We start from the raw sequence: 18419 nt of genomic DNA, 5'->3' as shown, positions 1-18419 counted from the left end.
TAATAAAAGACAGTGCTAAACCTATATATGAAAGCAAATTTGATAAAATATTCATCTTCAAGTCTCATAAATATATGCAGTTCTAATTATAAAGTCTTTACAATATATTTGCACATTTTCATACACTAACATAATACACAAACTCATGGAAGTCTCCTATTATTTAGTTAATTTTGCCTAGATCTGCCATTATCTTCATAAATATTCAATGAAGCCACAAAGAAAGGTATTGTAACTTTTGGAATCTATCCAAGTTTTAAAGGAAAAAAAAATCAGCAGAAATTCCATGAAACAGAAGGGAAACCAATATCTTACTTTCTTTTGCTTTTTGTGTCAGTTTAAAAAACACTAGAAGCAGACATGAGGTTTTCCATATATTGTCCAAGAACTTGGTGTTCTGGTTTAGCTTCAGGTTTTATTCTTTAACTGCAACTACTTTTGCAGAGAGATCTTCAAGTGTGTGTTAGAGTTCCAACACTTGATTAATAAAGTCGTGATTTTTTCTTCCAGTTCCACCTGATTTTCAGCATCAACTGCATCCATGTTTTAGTTTCATTATCTTCAAGGTTATCTTCAGTCTTCAGCTATTTTAAACAATGCTGCAATAAATGACCTCTTACAGTGAATACATGCACCACATCCCACGACCTGTGTACCTACCTACCTATCTAACTATCATGTATATGAATGTCTACTTATTCATCTGGACATATGTCTTCCTAGATGGATCAGTATCAATGGAGGGACTAATAGAGGAATATATAAACGATTTTTCTAGTTTTTTTTTAGTTGTATATGGACACAATATCTTTTTTACTTATTGTTTATGTGGTGCTAATGATTGAACCTAGTGCCTTTCACATGCAAGGCTGGTACTATACCACTGAGCTAAAGCCCTAGCACCCAAATGTATTTCCTGAATAAAAAATGTATCATTTAAAAGAGGACTAAAAACAGAAAAGAAGTAAGGGTTAAGAGGTGATTAGAAGCCATGAGTGAGGGAAGAGTGTCCAACCAACTCCTGGACACCAGGTTTGTTCTGGGGCATCAGAAAGCAAAACAGAGGGAAACTCAAAGAAGCCTGAGATGGAAAAGGAAAAAAAAATCAATGTTCAGAAAATATTTGCAATATGTGAGCAAGGAGTCATCTGGATAAATGTGTGGAGAACACCATGCTAGAACTCACATCAGAACTGTGCTTTTGAGCCCCTGCTGTGGACACCAGGTGTTAATGATGCATCAATGCAGGTTCATCAGTGTAACAAAGGCACCTCTGTGGATGATGGGGTCTTGAATGGCATGGGAAAACTTCTACCCTGCTCCCCACTTCTTCTGGAAAATTAAAGCTGCTCTAAAAACTTAAATCATAAAAATAATCCCAGTATCTGCCTCCATGAAACTTTGAGTTCCACAGAAAAGGCAAATAGTAAATAACTTTGTCAAGAAAGACTATGTATTGAAATTAGAGCCTCAAAAATTCTGTAAGATTCTGTAAGAAAGGTCAAGAAGTGGTGGTAAAATCCCTACCAAATAAGTGACATAAGTGGAAACAGTGTAAGCATAGAAGTAGCTGTTTGAACATTAGGCAGAGAACTTTCTACTGAAGGGAAAGAGAACAGACATGGCGGCAAAAAGTGAACTCACTGGAGGAGGCAAGGTGGCTGGAAGACAGGGAACAAGGGAGAATAATGCACAGAGATAGAACAGCCTGTAGCTCCTGTGACAATATGGCATTCAAGAGCAATGAGAAACCACTGAAGGGCTTTAAGCAAACTGTGTGGGGGCACATATGTGCATGTGTAAATGTGTGGTTCCATGTGCAGAATGTAGAAAGAGGGTGGAAGAACCAGTTAGGAGACTGTGCGTAGTTTGGGTGACAGTTGGTGAAAGCCTGCATGGGGGTAGTGGGGAAAGGGGTACAGATTGGAGCTATACTTGGAGGGACCAACAATGGGCTGGACAGTGTTAAGACAAAAGGAGGTGGCCAGAATAACTCAGGGCTCCTGGCTGTGTAGCCAGATAAGTGGCCCAGGAGCTCAGTTGATAAAGAGCCTTCAGGTGACCCCTCTTCATCCAAAGAGAAAATCACTTTCTGGCATGGGGGAGATCTAGTTTTGAATTAATTTTCAAGTCTGCTCTCCAGAGTGAGCACCAAATACAGAAAAATGAAATCTGAAGCCAGAGCCACCTGTAAATCAGCCACTAGGGGGCAGGCTTGTTCCAGTGTGTCCCATCTCCCCCAAGCAAATTTCCACTGCTGGGTTTTAGAGCCAGATTTCATTGTGCCCAGTAGAGGGAATGGTCAGCTCATGGGTGGACTCTGCCTCAGGTCTGGGTTGTCCACTTGCCCTTAGCTGGTTTATTTTTCTTTCCCTTCTTCTCTTCCTCCTCCTCCTTATTGTCTTTTTGCCACACTTTCTCCTCCCCCTTCTTCATCTCCTTCTTTCTTCATACTGGGCATTGAACTCAGGGGTGCTTAAGCACTGAGCCACATCCCCAGCTCTTTTTATTTTTTATTGAGGCACGTTCTCACTAAGCTGCTTAGGGCCATGGTAACTCGCTGAGTCTGGCTTTGAACTCACTATCCTTCTGCCACAGCCTCTCAAGCCACTGGGATTATAAACACTTGCCACCACTTTTGGCTCCCAGCCATATTTTATTTTGAGACAGGATCTCACTAAGTTTTCCAGACTAGCCTCAACCTCATGATCCTCCTGCTCAGCCTCTTGAATAGCTGGATTATAGACAGGTACCACCATGCTCAGTTTAAATGGAAGCAATGCTAAAAGCCACATATAGTATTTGAAAGCATTTGGAAATAAGAGATGGAAAATGCTAATTCTGAGATGAGGCTCAATTGTCATGTGTACATTGTCATGTGTGCCACTGTGGAGTGAAATCCAGGAAAAGAAATAGATCAGAAGAGTCCAGCCTATTAAAAATATTGTGTAGTACCAGGTTTGGTGACCTGCCCCTGTAATCCCAGCTACTTGGATAGTTCAAGATGCCCTCTTCCTAGCACCTCCCTCAGCCCTGTTTTGTCAGAGTTTGACATGGAGTGGTGTCGTTTTGATGGAAAAGTTTCACCATTAGCTACACCTGTAAGTGCACAGGAGTTCATGGCTGATAGACATCCTCAGCAAGGACACAACCAGAGATGGTTTCCTTGAGTTGTCTGAAACTGATGGCAACAGTTTGGAGTGCTTGTGGTTGTAGGAAAGTGTTTAAAACAGGTTGTTTTTAAAGAGATGTTTCAGAGAAAATGAGATTAGAGAAGAGAAACCTAGGAGGAGAGGATTAGGGAAAGGAAGTTCAGGGAGAAGTTTTTTGAGGAAAAATTGTAAGTTTCAAAGCCACAAGGGATATAGTGAGAAACTGATGTGACTCCATTTTTGAGAAACCAGCCTCTACCTCAGAGCAAAGCCTGTCCAAGGAAGGGGGCATGACCCTTGTCCTTGGAAAAAACCACAGAGCACTCCTAGGCACATACCCACCCTGCTGAGTTGTTTATCTACAAATAACAAGAGAGATCTGAGGCACCAGGTGTCTCTGATTCAGTTAGGCTAGGTGAGGACCCCTAGCAACCCCCTAGCAACCACCAATCAGCATGAGACAGAAAAAATACCTGGGATGCCAGATGACCCTCCCAATAGTTTATGGTGGTTGATAACATGTTTGGAAACCATGTAGTTCAGCACATACGCCCCTCATGGCTTAAACCAATCAGTTCAAAGGAATTTGTTTTTGGAAAAGAATCTTTAAGGACATCAATTTTCCATACCTGTGCATACCAATTAAAGAATGCATTTGATTGTTTTCATGTGGGTTCTGGTTCTTTCTTTTCAAGTACTCCCCACAGATAGACAATTTTCTTCAAATTAAAACTCCACCCTGGTGTCACATCAATATTGGATTTATTTATTCACTTATTTGTTCACATACTTTTGTGGTTCTGGGGATGGAACCCAGGTCCTTCCACATGCTAGGCAAGTGCTCTACCACTGAGCTATGTCCACAGGCCCTCAGTTAATTTTTATGAAGTTCACTCATTTCTGTAGAAAAGCATGGGTTCTGGGTTCCTAGATTGTACAGGGGAAATTGGCCAATGTTCCAGAAGGGGATCTAGATTCTTTTGATGCAGATGCACAAAGGAATGTGCATCTTTGAGTAGCACTCCAGGGAGTGGAACCCAGTCCCCTTCAGACCCGGCCATCCTTAAACACTCGGCCCTGTTTATCATGACATCCTACAGTCATATGCTCTCTCACAACACACATGAACCTAGAGTCAAAAGATGAGGAATTCAAAGAGCAGTCTGGGTGCTTTATCCCCAGAGGTGTGTAGGGACACATGGACCTCGAAGTCCTTATACAATTCAAGGAGTCTGGACACACCAGAATATATTCAAGTCCCTTTTTGGTCATGAAGATCCTTAAAAGAACAAATGATGACAAATCTCGTACTGCAGATCGTCCTTGCCTTTATTTGATCCTAAATCCAGCAGCAACGCAGAATGAATGCTGTTGAACTTTCCACCTGCCCCACGTGCAATCTAGACTTAGAGCCCAAGGAAAGCAAGTGTCATAAACAGTGGTGAAGCACAAAGATTGCTGTGTGGGGGCCAGATGGGCTGGCTGTGCTTGGCTGGGACTCTGCCACCTGTTCCTAGAGGGAGCTGCAGTCTGCTTATACATCAAATTGGGTTCCCATTCACTATGTGTGGAGAAGCCTTCAGGTTCGAATTAAAACACACACACAGGCAGCTTTAGGGAACCTCAAATAAAAATTGGGTGACTTTCTTCACCTCATATGGGAAGCTAAAGCTAAGGTCATTGCACAACCCCACCAGCGTGAGTCCTCAGCAGGAGCTATCACTTAGGGGATCATGGTCTCAGACCAGGCACCAAGTCAGGGTCATGTATTTCCCCAGAGCTACCCTATCCTTACTCATCCTCTCACCATCTGCTGATTAAAAGAGGCCATATTTTGTCCTTGGGTAGGGAGAGACTGGAAGTGTTTGAGGAAGATCCGTCAGTCATGAGCAGCCCCCACCTCACCAGAGGTTGTAATTTATTCAGTTTGAGTTAGAAATGTTTGCAAGTGTCATCTTTGTACATGATTCTACTATTTTGCTAAAAGGTAATCTGGATACCTTTATTGGTATACATTGCTGGTTTAATTGAGTAAAGACTACCTAGCAGGATGGCAGGCAAGGTTTGGTGAGGCCCAGAGGCTTTGGCCTGTTACCAGTGCAGCCAAAGCCCAGGACCCTAGACTTCTGGGTCTACACAGAGACCCACAAGGAGGGGCCAGTGCTGAGTGTCTGGCACTGAAGTCCCCTGAGGAATGGTTTTCTTCCAATTTCACTGAGCACTTAGAATGTTCCAGGCCTGCTGTGGGCACCTGTATGCCTTAAACCACAGAGTAGCCGCCACATATAATGACCAAATTTCAGTTCGATACCTTGAGTTCCCGGGGCTGAACCTCATTGAACACCAAGAACCCAGGGCCATCTTTCTCCATAAGTACCTGGAGAATCCCAAGGTTTAAATTAGAAATCCAGGTAAATCCATCACAGAGGACATAAGAAGACTAACCTTGAGATTCTGTTCATTTTGACTATTGATTTATGGACCATCCATGAAACAAAATAGCTTCTTCATATGTGCATGAAGCCTAAATCCCATTCTAGAAATCCAGGTCCCTAGTTATGACCCTATTAAGACACATATGGCTGTATACAGAGGGTCTTATCTTCAAGGGGTCCCTTCCAATGTGTCCCCCTGCTTCAGTTTCCTTTCCCAATCCACATTTCAAGCAGTGTCTGAAATGCTGGGCTCTGAGTTTCCTTCACAATCATACTGCATTCTGGTTATACCTCTAATTGCCTAGAAGACAGCTTTTTATACACACCCAACTAGGCAGCTGTTGGACAGGAACAGTGAATGAGGCCCTGGTTGTAGAGGAACATGCTGCCACATTGAGGACATGAGACAGTACAGAACACAAGGACATTTGGCTGCCTAAAGTCCTTCAGTATTGCTGTGAGCTCAGCACAGAGTTGAGAACATCTCCCTGGGTGGATGGCATCCTGGGCATCATAGCTCTCCAGAGGGGCAGGGAATAGCTCTATGCTCAACTGGCTCAGCCTGGCAGTGTGAAGAAGCAGGTCCCTCAGGACTGGGAGGACAGTAGTGGCTCAGGGCAGGCAGGATGGCTTGGAGCTGGGAGTCTGTCATCTCACAGGCTTCCAAGTCCAGGCTCTTCAGGGTGGCTGCAATAGTCTCCAGAAAAATTTGGAGGGGCACCGGACTGAAATTTGTCAGTTTGATGCCCCTTAGATCCAGGCTTCTGAGCTGGCTGGTAATCTGAGAGCGGGCAATTGGTTATTGAGAAGGCCTCCAAGTGGGGGTCTTCAGGTGCCTAAGGAGAAACTGGCAGTGATTTCTAAGGGAGAAAATGAATTGGCCTAAACCCAATGTCTCCATGGCCATGTGAACATGGTTGACATTTTGCAGAATCTGCCCATTCAGGTCACTGCATTTCAGTCTGAGCCTTTTACCAACAATTTTGTGACCAGGTGGATCCACGATCTCTAAGAACCCCATCCTCAATAACAAGCAGAAAGCCACATCTCTGGTCAGAGGAGGTCAAGGGGAGTCATGTACAAAGGACAAACCAGGCATGATGTGACAAACCTACTGGGGTTAACGCCCGCAGGATTCACACCCTGCACCCTTAGCAAGGCCTCCATCCCTGCTCCTAATCCTGGACTGCAGAATCACTACCTGGAGCTCAGAACAACCTTCCTTACATGGGCATTAGAGGTGGGTCTCTGTGCTACCAGCTGGAGAGCACAGAGCTTCCCTGTTGGGGGTACAGGTGTAGGGACTTCCTCTCCTTCACTGCCCTCTCCTCTACCCTGCTTTGCACCTCTGTTGCTAGATAGGCCTCCCAGAAAAGGATCCTCACCCACACTCACTAGCTCCTGTTCTCCCCAGCTGGCTTCTAAGCAGAGTTATGCTTCCCAGACCATGGGCCCTGGTTTAGCCCTTTGCTCTAACACAGGTTAGAAGATTGAGCTTCAGGATACAATAGGAATAGATGATGGGGTATTTACCTTCCAGTGTCTTGTTCACCATGAGAGTGTCAGTGGCTGGCACACAGTAGGTGCCCTTTCATATTTACTGATACTGGTCTGCAGAGGATGCTCACCCCCCTTACTCACCTCAGCACCTGCTCCAGGTGGCCCTTGAGGAGGAGGACAGCATCCACACAGAACTTCCGCAGGTAGTCCAACCTGAGGAACTCTGTGGTGATCTGGACGAGCAGCCTCTCCTGCTCCTCTGGGGAGGTGTGGGTAGGCATGCGGACCTGAGAGACAAGCAGCTTCCTTAGGTTCCTCATCTGGCCCAAGAAAGGAGCACAAGCAGCCAAGGTTGAGGTTGCCCAGGTGCAGTGCACTTTCTTCTGGACAGAGTCCAGCTGCAACAGTCTCAGGACCTTCCTGGTGTGGCCGGTGGGTTTCTCAAGGATCTTCAGCCTAGTGCAACACAGGTGCAGCCTGTCCCTTCTCTGTGTGACCCACAGGAACAAGTGAGTCAGGAATTCATCCAGAGGCCTTTTTGTGAGGTTCAAGTTTATGAAAACCTTCAAGAGTGGCTTAGCTGCCATTGCTGGACCATGTTTCAGCATTTGATTCTTCTTCATGGCATCTGGTGAGCAGGCATCGACCATGGCTCCTGACCACATCCTCCAGAAGTTGTGGCGAACATTCTGCTATCCAGCACCTGCAGTTTCCACCTCCCGTAGGGAGGACAGCAGAGTCTCAGCCCTGAGGCCCCCTCCTTCACCTCTCAGCCTCTGCCCCCTGCCCCACCTTTATATTCTGTCTTGCTTTTCTCCACCCACTTCCCTCCAATACAGGCTGCTGACCTGACCTGTAGCAGCTGAGCGAGGGGCAGATTCAGCCCTCTTCAGTGGTCACCGCAGCTGTCACAAGCACCCTTCACATCTGGGACATGTTCCCAGATGGGGCTCAGAATGGGCAAGGTCTCTCCAAAACATCTATGGTGGCACTCTTCAGCACCCAGTCTCCCCACCCACAGCCATCACTTCCCTGGTCCCCAGGGCACTTCCAGGCCACCTGGGTCCCCCTCACCTGGGGTGATCCTGCTGGGCAAGCAGCATGTCCAGCCTATCCAATGCCACTCGGAGCATCTCCAGCTGTGGCTTCCTCATCAGGGCCCCCAGGGGCAGGCACATGAAGGGCCAGGCCTGCACCATTTTCTTCAGGACCTCAGTGTGTCCCCTGCTGAAGGCCTCCACAAAGAGTGGTGGGAAGAGCTCTATGGGCAGGTCCTCCAGATCCAGGACTGCCCTGGACTTGTCGCTCAGCAGGCTGCGCCCTGCCAGCTCCAGCAGTGTGGGTGGGGACTGGATGCTTATCCTGGGGAGTCTGAAAGAAGAAGGAACCTGAAAAATGGTCCAGGGAAAAAAGCCACTATCTCATACATGTGCAGCCACTGGGAAGGGGGTACTGGGGAGTCTAAGAGCTCAGATCACCTGTAATGGGGGAAAGCCTTTGATTATTATTTTGTCTTTATAAAATGGGAAGTGGAGTGTCATGTGACCTAATGCAGTAGGCTCCTCAGTTTCAACCACTACCAAGGCTGGTAAAGGACTAGCCCTCAAATGGATGATGTTACTTATAATTTAAAAAAATTAAATATACAATTATAAAGCATGTATCCATATTATAAAAATTGGAAATTACAGCAGAGTCACAAGGATATCTGTTACCCATGTAAGATTCTGCCATATATGGGGAGTTGAAGAGACAAAATGAATTAGAACAGAATCTGTGAATTGTTACATAATATGGTTTTAAGGCTTTTGTTTAATATGTTTAAACAAATTATAAAATTACAAAACACATAGGCCATAAAGTATCATGTTTTGGAGGTATAGTATTAGGGATTGAATTCAGGGCATTCAACCACTGAGCCATTTCTTCAACCCTATTTTGCATGTAGTTGGAGACAGGGTCTCACTGAGTTGTTTAGCACCTGATGTTGATGTGGCTGGCTTTGAACACTAATCCTCCTGCTTCCTCAACCTCCTAAATTGCTGGGATTATAGGCATGTGCTACCAAGCACAGCAAAAAGTATAATTTTAAGGATGCACAATGTAAATATTTTTATTATCACAAAATAGAATTCCAGGGCTGGGGATATGGCTCAAGCAGTAGTGCACTCGCCTGGCATGCTTGGGGCACTAGGTTCGAACCTCAACACCACATAAAAAAAAATAAATAAAGATGTCATGTCTACCTAAATCTAAAAATTAAATATTAAATACAAATAAATAAATAAATCTTCCTTAAAAAATGAAAATAGAATTCTAATCAATTAGATTGAAATAGGATTGCAATCTACTTCAGTAATTTTAAAGTGGGTGGGGCTGGAGCTCAGTGGAAGAGCAGTTGCCTAGGATGTGTGAAGCACTGGGTTTGATCCTCAGCAGCACATAAAAATTAATAAATGGTGGTCTGGGGATTAGGTCAGTTGGTATATTCTTGCCTCATATGCACAAGGCCCTGGTTTCAATCACCAGCACTGCCAAATAAATAGATAGAAAAAAGAATGCAGTCCATGTAATCTTATTTATTTATTTTTTTAAATGCGGGACATGCGTGCACAAGCCTATAATCTCAGGGGCTCTGGAGATTGAGACAGGAGGATCATGCATGCAAAGCCAGCCTCAGCAAGAGCGGTGCTAAGCAATTTAGTGAGATCCTGTCTCTAAATAAAATACGTAATAGGGCTGGGGTGTGGCTCAGTGATTGAGTGTCCCTGAGTTCAATCCCTGGAACAAAAAAAAAAAAAAAAAAAAGAAAGAATGAAAATTGAAAGAGACATAAACTAAAGTGGAAATCTTAATGATCAGGATAAACGTAAAACCACACTGAGAGGCAAACCCTAAGTCCTAAATTGAGAAAAAAACAGAAAATTGTTCCTGAATCCGCACAGGTGAGGAGTTGATGTGGTGGTGCTCAGCGAGGTGTGGGACTTACGGGATCTGTCCAGGTGGGGTGATCGGGGTGATCGGAGCCTCAGCATGTGATGATGGTTCTCCTTTGGCTCCAGGATTCTTGTGTTTCTCCTCTGGCTCCACAGAAACTTTTATGGACCTCCCAGACCACCCCGTACCTCCACCTTTTGACTAGTATCCAATCAGAAAGCAGTATCTAATCACATTCCCCAATCTCCACCCACATAATCCTGATGGGATTTTCTTTCTCCAGATTAATTGATTGTATCCCATGTTTTTTCAGGAGGTCAGAATCAGGGAGAGTGAGGGCCAGAAAAGCCTCCGTCCATGCACTCCACATGGTGGACTGAATTTTGCCCATATGTGACTCTACTGTTCCTGCCTGGAAGACAGAAAAGCACTGAATCCCTACAGTAAGAAAAAACAAACCCCCCCCCCCAAATATCATTGTGATATCTTTGCCATATCCAAAATATTTTTTAAAAAAATATTTCCTAAAGATTCCATAGTAAAAACAGCTTTTTGAAGATACTAGCGTCATCCACGAAGAAAACAGATGGAAACCAGCTGTCCAAAAGTCACATAGGTGTGACATTACCCTGCAGTAGATCAGGGCCACTCAGGAGGAAGAATGGACACTAAGGGTGAAATCAGTCTTCTAGACTTGGGGCAAGACTTGTCCTGTTTGTCTGTTTGAACTGGGGATTGAACCAATTGGTGCTCTACCACTGAACCACATTCTAGCCCTTCTCTCTCTCTCTCTTTTTTTTTTGTATTTTAAGACAGGGTCTCACAAAATTGCTTAGGTCCTCACTAAGTTTCTGAGGCTGGCCTCAAACTTCCCATCCTCCTGCCTCAGTCTCCAGAGTCACTGGGATCACAGGCATGGGCCACCATGCCCCACCAGAAGGAAAAATTGAAATCCACAGAGGGTGGAAACTATGGGCAACTTGGAATGTTGGACAGAAAGATACAGGTTTGGATACCAGGTGTCCCTGACTTCAGGACAGCCACCACCTGAGAGCCTTCCTTCAGAATCAGGGACCCCCCAGGGCACATCTCCCAGGGAAACTTGGCCCCAGGCAGTTTCCAGGGCCCTTTGGGCTGTGAGAAGTACACAGACAGAGGAAAATATGAAGAGTCTGAAAAACATAATTCAGGAATTGAGGACAGAGAGACAGAAAGAGAGGGAGTGCTTGGATGATGAGCCATGTGAGGGGAGGACTTACAGGGAAAATGTAGAAGGAATGGTTTGATTGGCGGCAATTACAGATTGCATTTCTGCTTTGTTGTTCTGTCTTTGTGTTAGTTTTTTCATGCTGTCACTACAACCCCAACCCCAACAACTACAGAGGAGGAAAAGTTTATTTGGGGACTCATGGTTTTAGCGGTCTCAGTCCAGAGACTGCAGTCTATTGCTTGTGGCCTCACCTCCAAGGTGAGGCTGAACATCATGGTGGAAGAGTGTGGCAGAAGGAAGTGGCTCACATCATTATAAAGCAGAGAGAGAGAGAGAGAGAGAGAGAGAGAGAGAGAGAGAGAGAGAGAGAGAGAGAGAGATGGCCACTTGCCAGATACAAAATATAAACCCATATTCACAAACCCCAATGATCAGCTTCCTCCAGCCACACTCTGCCCACCCCCACTTATCACTAATCCCATCAGGGATTGATTCACTGAGTAGGTTAAGGCTATAAACCAATCATTTCTCCTCAAAAACATTGTCACATGTGAGCTGTTGGGAGACACATCATCTAAACCATTAAGGTCTTTTGGGGTCTCTTGTTGGAAAATATTCCTGCTCATATCACATAATTGTATGTTGGTTGGATATTTACAATTGGCTGAGGTTATCTTTGGTTTCTGTTTCACATAATGACTTACCACAAATGACCCACATTTCATCTCCTATGTGTGTAGTGAAGTAGGGCTAAGGCTGTTTCAGAGACCTCATTGCTTTTTAGGCTCCACAACTTTTGCGGTCTAGTCTCTGACTGAATTCTAAATTTCTCTGCCATTTGTCTGTGTGTCACCAGCTGAAAGGGTGACTTCACTCCACAGCCCTGCCTTTTCTTACCACCCTTGACTTGGTGCAGGAGGCAGATAGATGTTACTGTCAACCTAAGTCACAAAAGACAGTGCCTCTCCAAAGAACAAGTGCAGTCAGACATAATAGGGAAGGAATGCAGGACACCCAAAAAAAGATGAGTCAGAGCCCCATCCAGGAGGCAAAGGGAGACAGGGTGTCAAAGGCAGCTTTGAATCAATTATCACTGACTCCACAGATTCAGTACCAAGGGTGGCCTCAGTTCAAGGACAACAGGCAGCGACTGGCCAGGTGTCCTCCTAGAAAACATGGGGGTACAGGTTTGGGTAGGTTTTATGCACAGCTGAGGTTGTGGCTGACAGGTTTGTGATAGTTGTTGCACGAGGCAGTGCTGCCCACCAACCTTCTCCTTGCAGCACCCTCGCTCCCCCTCATCAGGATTTGATACATGTTACTCCCTGTTGATTTGGACACCACTTATGTTTCCCTCTTGTGATGAAGATCTTTTCTCCTGAAGCATCTTGAGTCATCCATTCTTTGGTTAGTGTTTGATTGTCTCTCAGTGCCATGATGAACTTGTCCTGGTTGGTTCAGTCCACACTGAGGGGAATTAATGGATGACTAGGGATCAATATAGAGACCCATTGAGCCACATTTGAACAACAGGTGGGTTTTGAGGGAGTGGCTCTCAGTCTCCCTCTACCTGGAAGTCACTTTAAAATCAATTTTGTCTGTTCAATAGGCATTGGCTCTCTCATCTCCAGGCTCCAGACCTCTGATTTTCTGTTGGGAGTTAGACTTTTGCAGAAAGTTTATAGTTTAGGTGTTCAGTTAAAAAGAATATTTAGGTGGTGATTTTATTTAGTTTTAATTTTCTCTAGCAGTGGGGATTAAACCTAGGGAGGGTTTAACACTCAGCTACATCCCCAGCCCATTTATTTATTTATTTATTTATTTATTTATTTATTCATTCATTTATTTATTTATTTATTGAGACAGGTTCTCACTGAATTGCTCAGATTGGGGTCAAATTTGAGATCCTCATGCCTTAGCATCCTAAGTACATGGGATTACAAGTGTGTACCACCACACATTATTTTGAATTAAAACTTAAAAAGGTAGAGCATTTGCCTAGCATTCAGAAGAACCTGGATTTTCACCCTTGCATGAAAAGTATAAATAAATATATGGATAAATATATAAGCAAACAAAAAAAATCAGAAACCTGTGTTCAAGTACACTAGTACTTGAGTTCAAAGCCAGCCTCAGCAAAGGCGAGGCACTAAGCAACTCAGTGAGACCCTGTCTCTAAATAAAATACAAAGTAGGGCTGGGGACGTGGCTCAGTGGTCAAGTGCCCCTGAGTTCAATTCCTAGGATCAATCAATCAATAAATAATAAAAGGTTACTCCCCACAGCTCTAGGACTGAGCATTGAACCAGGGGCACTCTACCACTAAGCCACCTGCCCAGTCCATTTTGTTTTATTTTGAAACAGGCTTGCCAAATTGCCAATTCTGGCATGAATCTTGCCATCCTCCTGCCTCAGCCTTCTGAGAAGGTGGAATTACATGCATGGCTCATCTCACCTGGCTTAAAATGTACCTGTTAGAGTGCAGCTATTTGGCAATTGTTCATCTGGAACATTCCACATGAAAGCTATCACCCTTTTGAATTATCTTTGGTATCATTTGTCCACCAATTTCCAAATGTGCTTAAGAATGAACCATAATAATCTCAGTTGGAGTGCAGAAGAAAGGCTCTCCTGGCATTCCTTGGAGTTTGCAGGTCCCATTCTGTGTTTTATTAATCTCTTGGGAGCCAAGATAAAATCTTATGATCTTGTTTGGAAAGTCTGGGGTTTGGAAGCAGTGTGTGTGTGTGTGTGTGTGTGTGTGTGTGTGTGTGTGTGTGTGTGTGTGTTTATGTGGTTTTGGCAGAGTCCTCTTGAAAGTTCCTTTGATCAAAATATCAAGCTTAAGGACCTTCTCTTGCATGGTCCCCTGCCTCCACTTTTGTCAGGTTTTGGTACAAATAAATTCATTTTGTTTCTGCAGAGTTTTACAGTAGCATCATTAGCAGGTAAACTGTGGTCATGGAATATCCTCAGCCATTACATGGTCACCGTTGGCTCCCTTCAGTTGTCTGAATTTGATGGCAATCATTTGGCATGCATGTGGCTGCTGGATCATGTATGTGTGTGTGTGTGTGTGTGTGTGTGTGTGTGTGTGTGTGTAGTACTGGAGATTGAACCTGGGAAAATTTACTACTGAGAAATACCCCCAGCCTTTTTTTTTTTTTTTTTAATTTTGAGGCAGGGTCTCTCTAGGTTGTCCAGACTGGCTTGAAACCTTCAAATCTCCGGTCTCAGCCTCCATGTTGCTGGGATTATAGGTGTGCACCATGGTACATGGCCATAGAGCATTTAACACCTTTGAGAGATTGCATTGCACCAGGGAGCAAGCACCATACCTATGAGGAGAATAATAGCCTCGGACTGCAAAATTTCTCTGGATGAAGATTCCCAGGAACCAAGATTTATCCAACTGAATAAGTCAATGGTGGAGCATGTTCTCATCTCATGAAAAGAACCCCTTTATTCTTTAAAAACTTTTAGGTTTTTATCAGAAACATCACTTTTCACTAATTAGGGCACAAACTCCTTCCTGATGAACGGCAGGACAAAGAGATCACTTCCTCTCTGGAGTCTGCCTGAGGCCAAATCCCTCTCAGACTGCACTGCTAGTAGGCAATTCAAAGGGTTCAAACTGTTTGTAACAGTTGCTAAAATATTATTAAGTGAATTTTCCAATTTAGAGATTCCTACCTGAGGTAAAATTTCTCCTACAAAAGAATCCCTTCAGATGATTGGTACTGTAGTTCATTTTCTGTTACTGTAATGAAATACCTGAGACAGGCTTTGATTTTTTAAAAGAGATTTATTTAGCTAACAGTTCTGAAAGATACAAAACCAAAATCTGGAATCCCCCTTGGTATGGCCTGTGGGAGGAAGCCAAAGAACAACCCAGGACTCAGCGTCAGGCTTGTAAACAACTCTCAGAAGGATGGACTCAGCATCCCAGGAGAACCATTCCTTTCTAAGAACACACAAAGCTTCCAATACCTGAAGCTTTGAGGGATAAATTGCACCAAAACATAGCATAGGGATAGAGCTAGACATGATCACAGCCATCTCAGTCATTATGGCCAGTTTGCCCATCAGTTGATCCCAAGCCCTAGAGGCCAACAAAGTTGTTAACAATCACCGAAACATGTTGTCCAAGTCACTGATCCCCAGACCTTTATTTCTCTTTCGACATCTATCTTTTGCTGGGGATTTACCTCCCATCATTTTTTATTTTGTATTTTAAGCCAGGATCTCCCTGGGTTGCTGAGGGTCTTTATAAGTTCCCAGGCTGGCCTTGAACTTGCCATTCTCGTGCCTCAGCCTCCCCAGCTTCTGGGATTACAGGCATGCCCTCACCAGGCCTGGCCTGGCCTGTTTCTTAATATCCACTGACGTGTCAGACACAGTATAGTTTTTGAGAATGTCCTGGTACTGCCCCGGTGGAATTCCACTGTCTTGCTGCTGCTTGAGATACTTTTGCCTTAATTCCCCAATAAGGGTTTTAAACTGTTTCTGGCATTAGGGAAGAAAAATGGAATTTATCATTCTTGGGGGTTCATTGTCCATGCAAACAAAACAAAAGAAAAACAAACAACATATATATGTTTACTAGATAAAAACCACAGAGATCCAGGTTTCCACTCCTGTAATTGCAGCAACTCAGGAGGCTGAAGCAAAATGATTGTGCTCTTGAGGCCAGCCTGGGCAGCTTAGCAAGACTGTGTCTCAACATAAAAAATGAAAAGAACTGGGCATGGAGCTCAGTGGTAGAGCACTCACCTAGTCATCCTGGGTTCCATCCCCTGTACTGAGACAGGAAGGAAGGAAGGAAAGAAAGATAGACCTGAGTGAACACTAGGAGTGAATGGTGGGCTCTTAGGGACACGAGAGATAGAAACAGGGCCAAAGGCATCTGTCCCTGTCTCCATGGTGGATGTCACCTGGAGCCTTTTGAGTTCTTCCCAAAGTGGGATATTTCCCAGGCTGCATCAACCCTAATCAGTTTCTATGTCTCTTGAGCCCATAAGGGAATTCTCTGTAGCATAATCAAAGGAGAGAGTTTTAGTAACAGACAATCAGGAATTGGGGAGCATCAGAGTTAAAAAGTTGAGCATGTTCATGCAACCTGTCAGACACAAGTGCCTATGGGAAAATGCAAAAGGGATCTTTGTTGGTGTGTGTTGGTGTTGCAGCTCCAGGGTTTGAATCCAGGGTGCTGTCCACCGAGCTCCACCCCTAGCCCTTTTTAGTTATTATTATTTTTAGCTTCAGTGCAATTTTATTCTAATTCTTTGAAAATTGATAAACCATATCATATTGTAAAACTCAAATCACCAAAACATTCTTTCCCGTTCCCCATATCTCCACTCTCTTCAGTCATCTCAGTAAATGACAGTCTCTATAATGAACCTCAAGTAACTAGAACTTTTTTATTTCATTATCTATCTATCTATCTATTTATCTATCTATTCTAATTAGGCATATATGACGGCAGAATGCATTTTGATTCACTGTACACAATTTCAGCACAACTTTTCCTTTCTCTGGTGGTACACGATGTAGCATCACACCATATGTGCAGTCACACATGACACATCCCTTTATTAAATTTGAGATAGGTCTTGCTATCTTACACAGGCTGGCCTGGAGCTTGTCATCCTCCTGCCTCAGCCTCATGAGTGGCTGTGATTATACCCAGAGAGTCCTTTTTGTTTGTTTTTGTTGGTTTGGGCTGTGCCTTTTTCTTAAGTGTTTAGCAGAAATCACCCATATTTGTTTCACTTATGTTTGCAGTCGAAACAGGCTTAGGATTATTTTTAAGACCTAGATGGTGGTTTTAGCTGAGGAATATTTGAATCCCAGCCTTCAAATTTGACTTGTCTATCTTTTTCTTGCTTTGAGGCATCTCTTAAGGCAGCTTAGCAAGAGGGTTGAAATGGCAAGGTGTCACTCTCAGTTGCCACCCTTGACTTGGTGCTTGGAACTAGAGACAGGTAGATGTTTCTGCCACACAGGTAACAACAGAGAGTGGCTCTCCAAACACTGTCTTTAGAAGGCATAGGGAATGCATGATACTCAAACAAAGAGAGTCAAGGGGCCCATCCAGGAGGCAAAGGAAGACAGGATTTCAAAGGCCACATAAGGTGCTTTGAAACCATTATCATTGGCTGCAACAATGCAGTAACAAGGGTGGCCTTGGTCCAGGATGACAAGCAGCTGCTGAGAAGGGTGTCTTTTTATAAAAATATAATTTTGTGTGGGACGCAGTGGTGCATGTGTGTAATTCCAGAGACTCAGGAGGTGGAGGCAGGAGTATTGCAAGTTCAAAGCCAGCCTGAGAAACTTAGTGAGGCCCTAAGCATCTTAGTGAGATCTTGTTGCAAAATAAAAAATAAGGAAGGGTTGGGGATGTGGTTCAATGGTATAGGGCCATAGGGTTCAATCCCTGGTACCTAAAAAATTTTAAAGAAAAATATTTTTTATGAACAATTTGTGGTGGATTTTTGCCACATTCCGGCTGCAGCAAAATAACGGGGGGGGGGGACGAGCAACTTGTGTAGATTGATACAGCAGGAGTGGGAGTGGGAGAGTGGGAGCCATTTATTGTAGGAAAGGAGGGGTGTATATACATTCCACACCGCTTATCTTAATTAACATAAACTAGATACAGCAGTCAACCAATAAGGAATCTCCACACTTAATGGCTCCCTGGAGTTACTTCACAAACCACTCCCTCTGGCAAAATGCCAGGCACCATCCAGACTTGTTTACAGACTCTAACAGATTTTGCATAAGGCTGTGGTTCTGTGAGTCTTTTGTTATGGCTCTTGTTAGCAGGCAGCTGTGGTCCAGGATTCCCACTTCCTAGCACCCTGCCAGCTCTGCTGTGTTGGAGTAGTGTCATTTTGATGGAAAACTTTCACCATTAGCTTCACCTGTAAGTACACAGTTGTTCACAGGTGATCAACATCCTCAGCAAGGACACAACCAGTTTTGGATTCCTTGAGTTGTCTGAAACTGATGGCAGTAGTTTGGAGTGTGTGGCTGTAGGAATGTGTTTTGAAAGGAAAGTGACTACAACACTTGGAGAAACCAAGAGATCTTCATTGCAGAAGTGCAACAGAGGAGAAAAGAGAGAAAGAGAAGAAAAAGAGAGCAATGGAGAACAAAAGGAAGAGAAGAAAGAGAAAG

At 44.1% G+C, this 18419-nt stretch overlaps 1 pseudogene; it reads right to left on the bottom strand.

Moving 5' to 3' along the window:
- Positions 1-311: 311 nt before the first annotated feature.
- On the bottom strand, positions 312-7142 carry LOC113189903 (short coiled-coil protein-like; annotated as a pseudogene).
- Positions 7143-18419: the final 11277 nt, after the last annotated feature.

This window comes from Urocitellus parryii, chromosome 8, assembly GCF_045843805.1.
Source record: "Urocitellus parryii isolate mUroPar1 chromosome 8, mUroPar1.hap1, whole genome shotgun sequence".
NCBI classification, from domain to species: Eukaryota; Metazoa; Chordata; class Mammalia; order Rodentia; family Sciuridae; genus Urocitellus; species Urocitellus parryii.
This window is presented reverse-complemented; position numbering and strand designations above follow the sequence as displayed.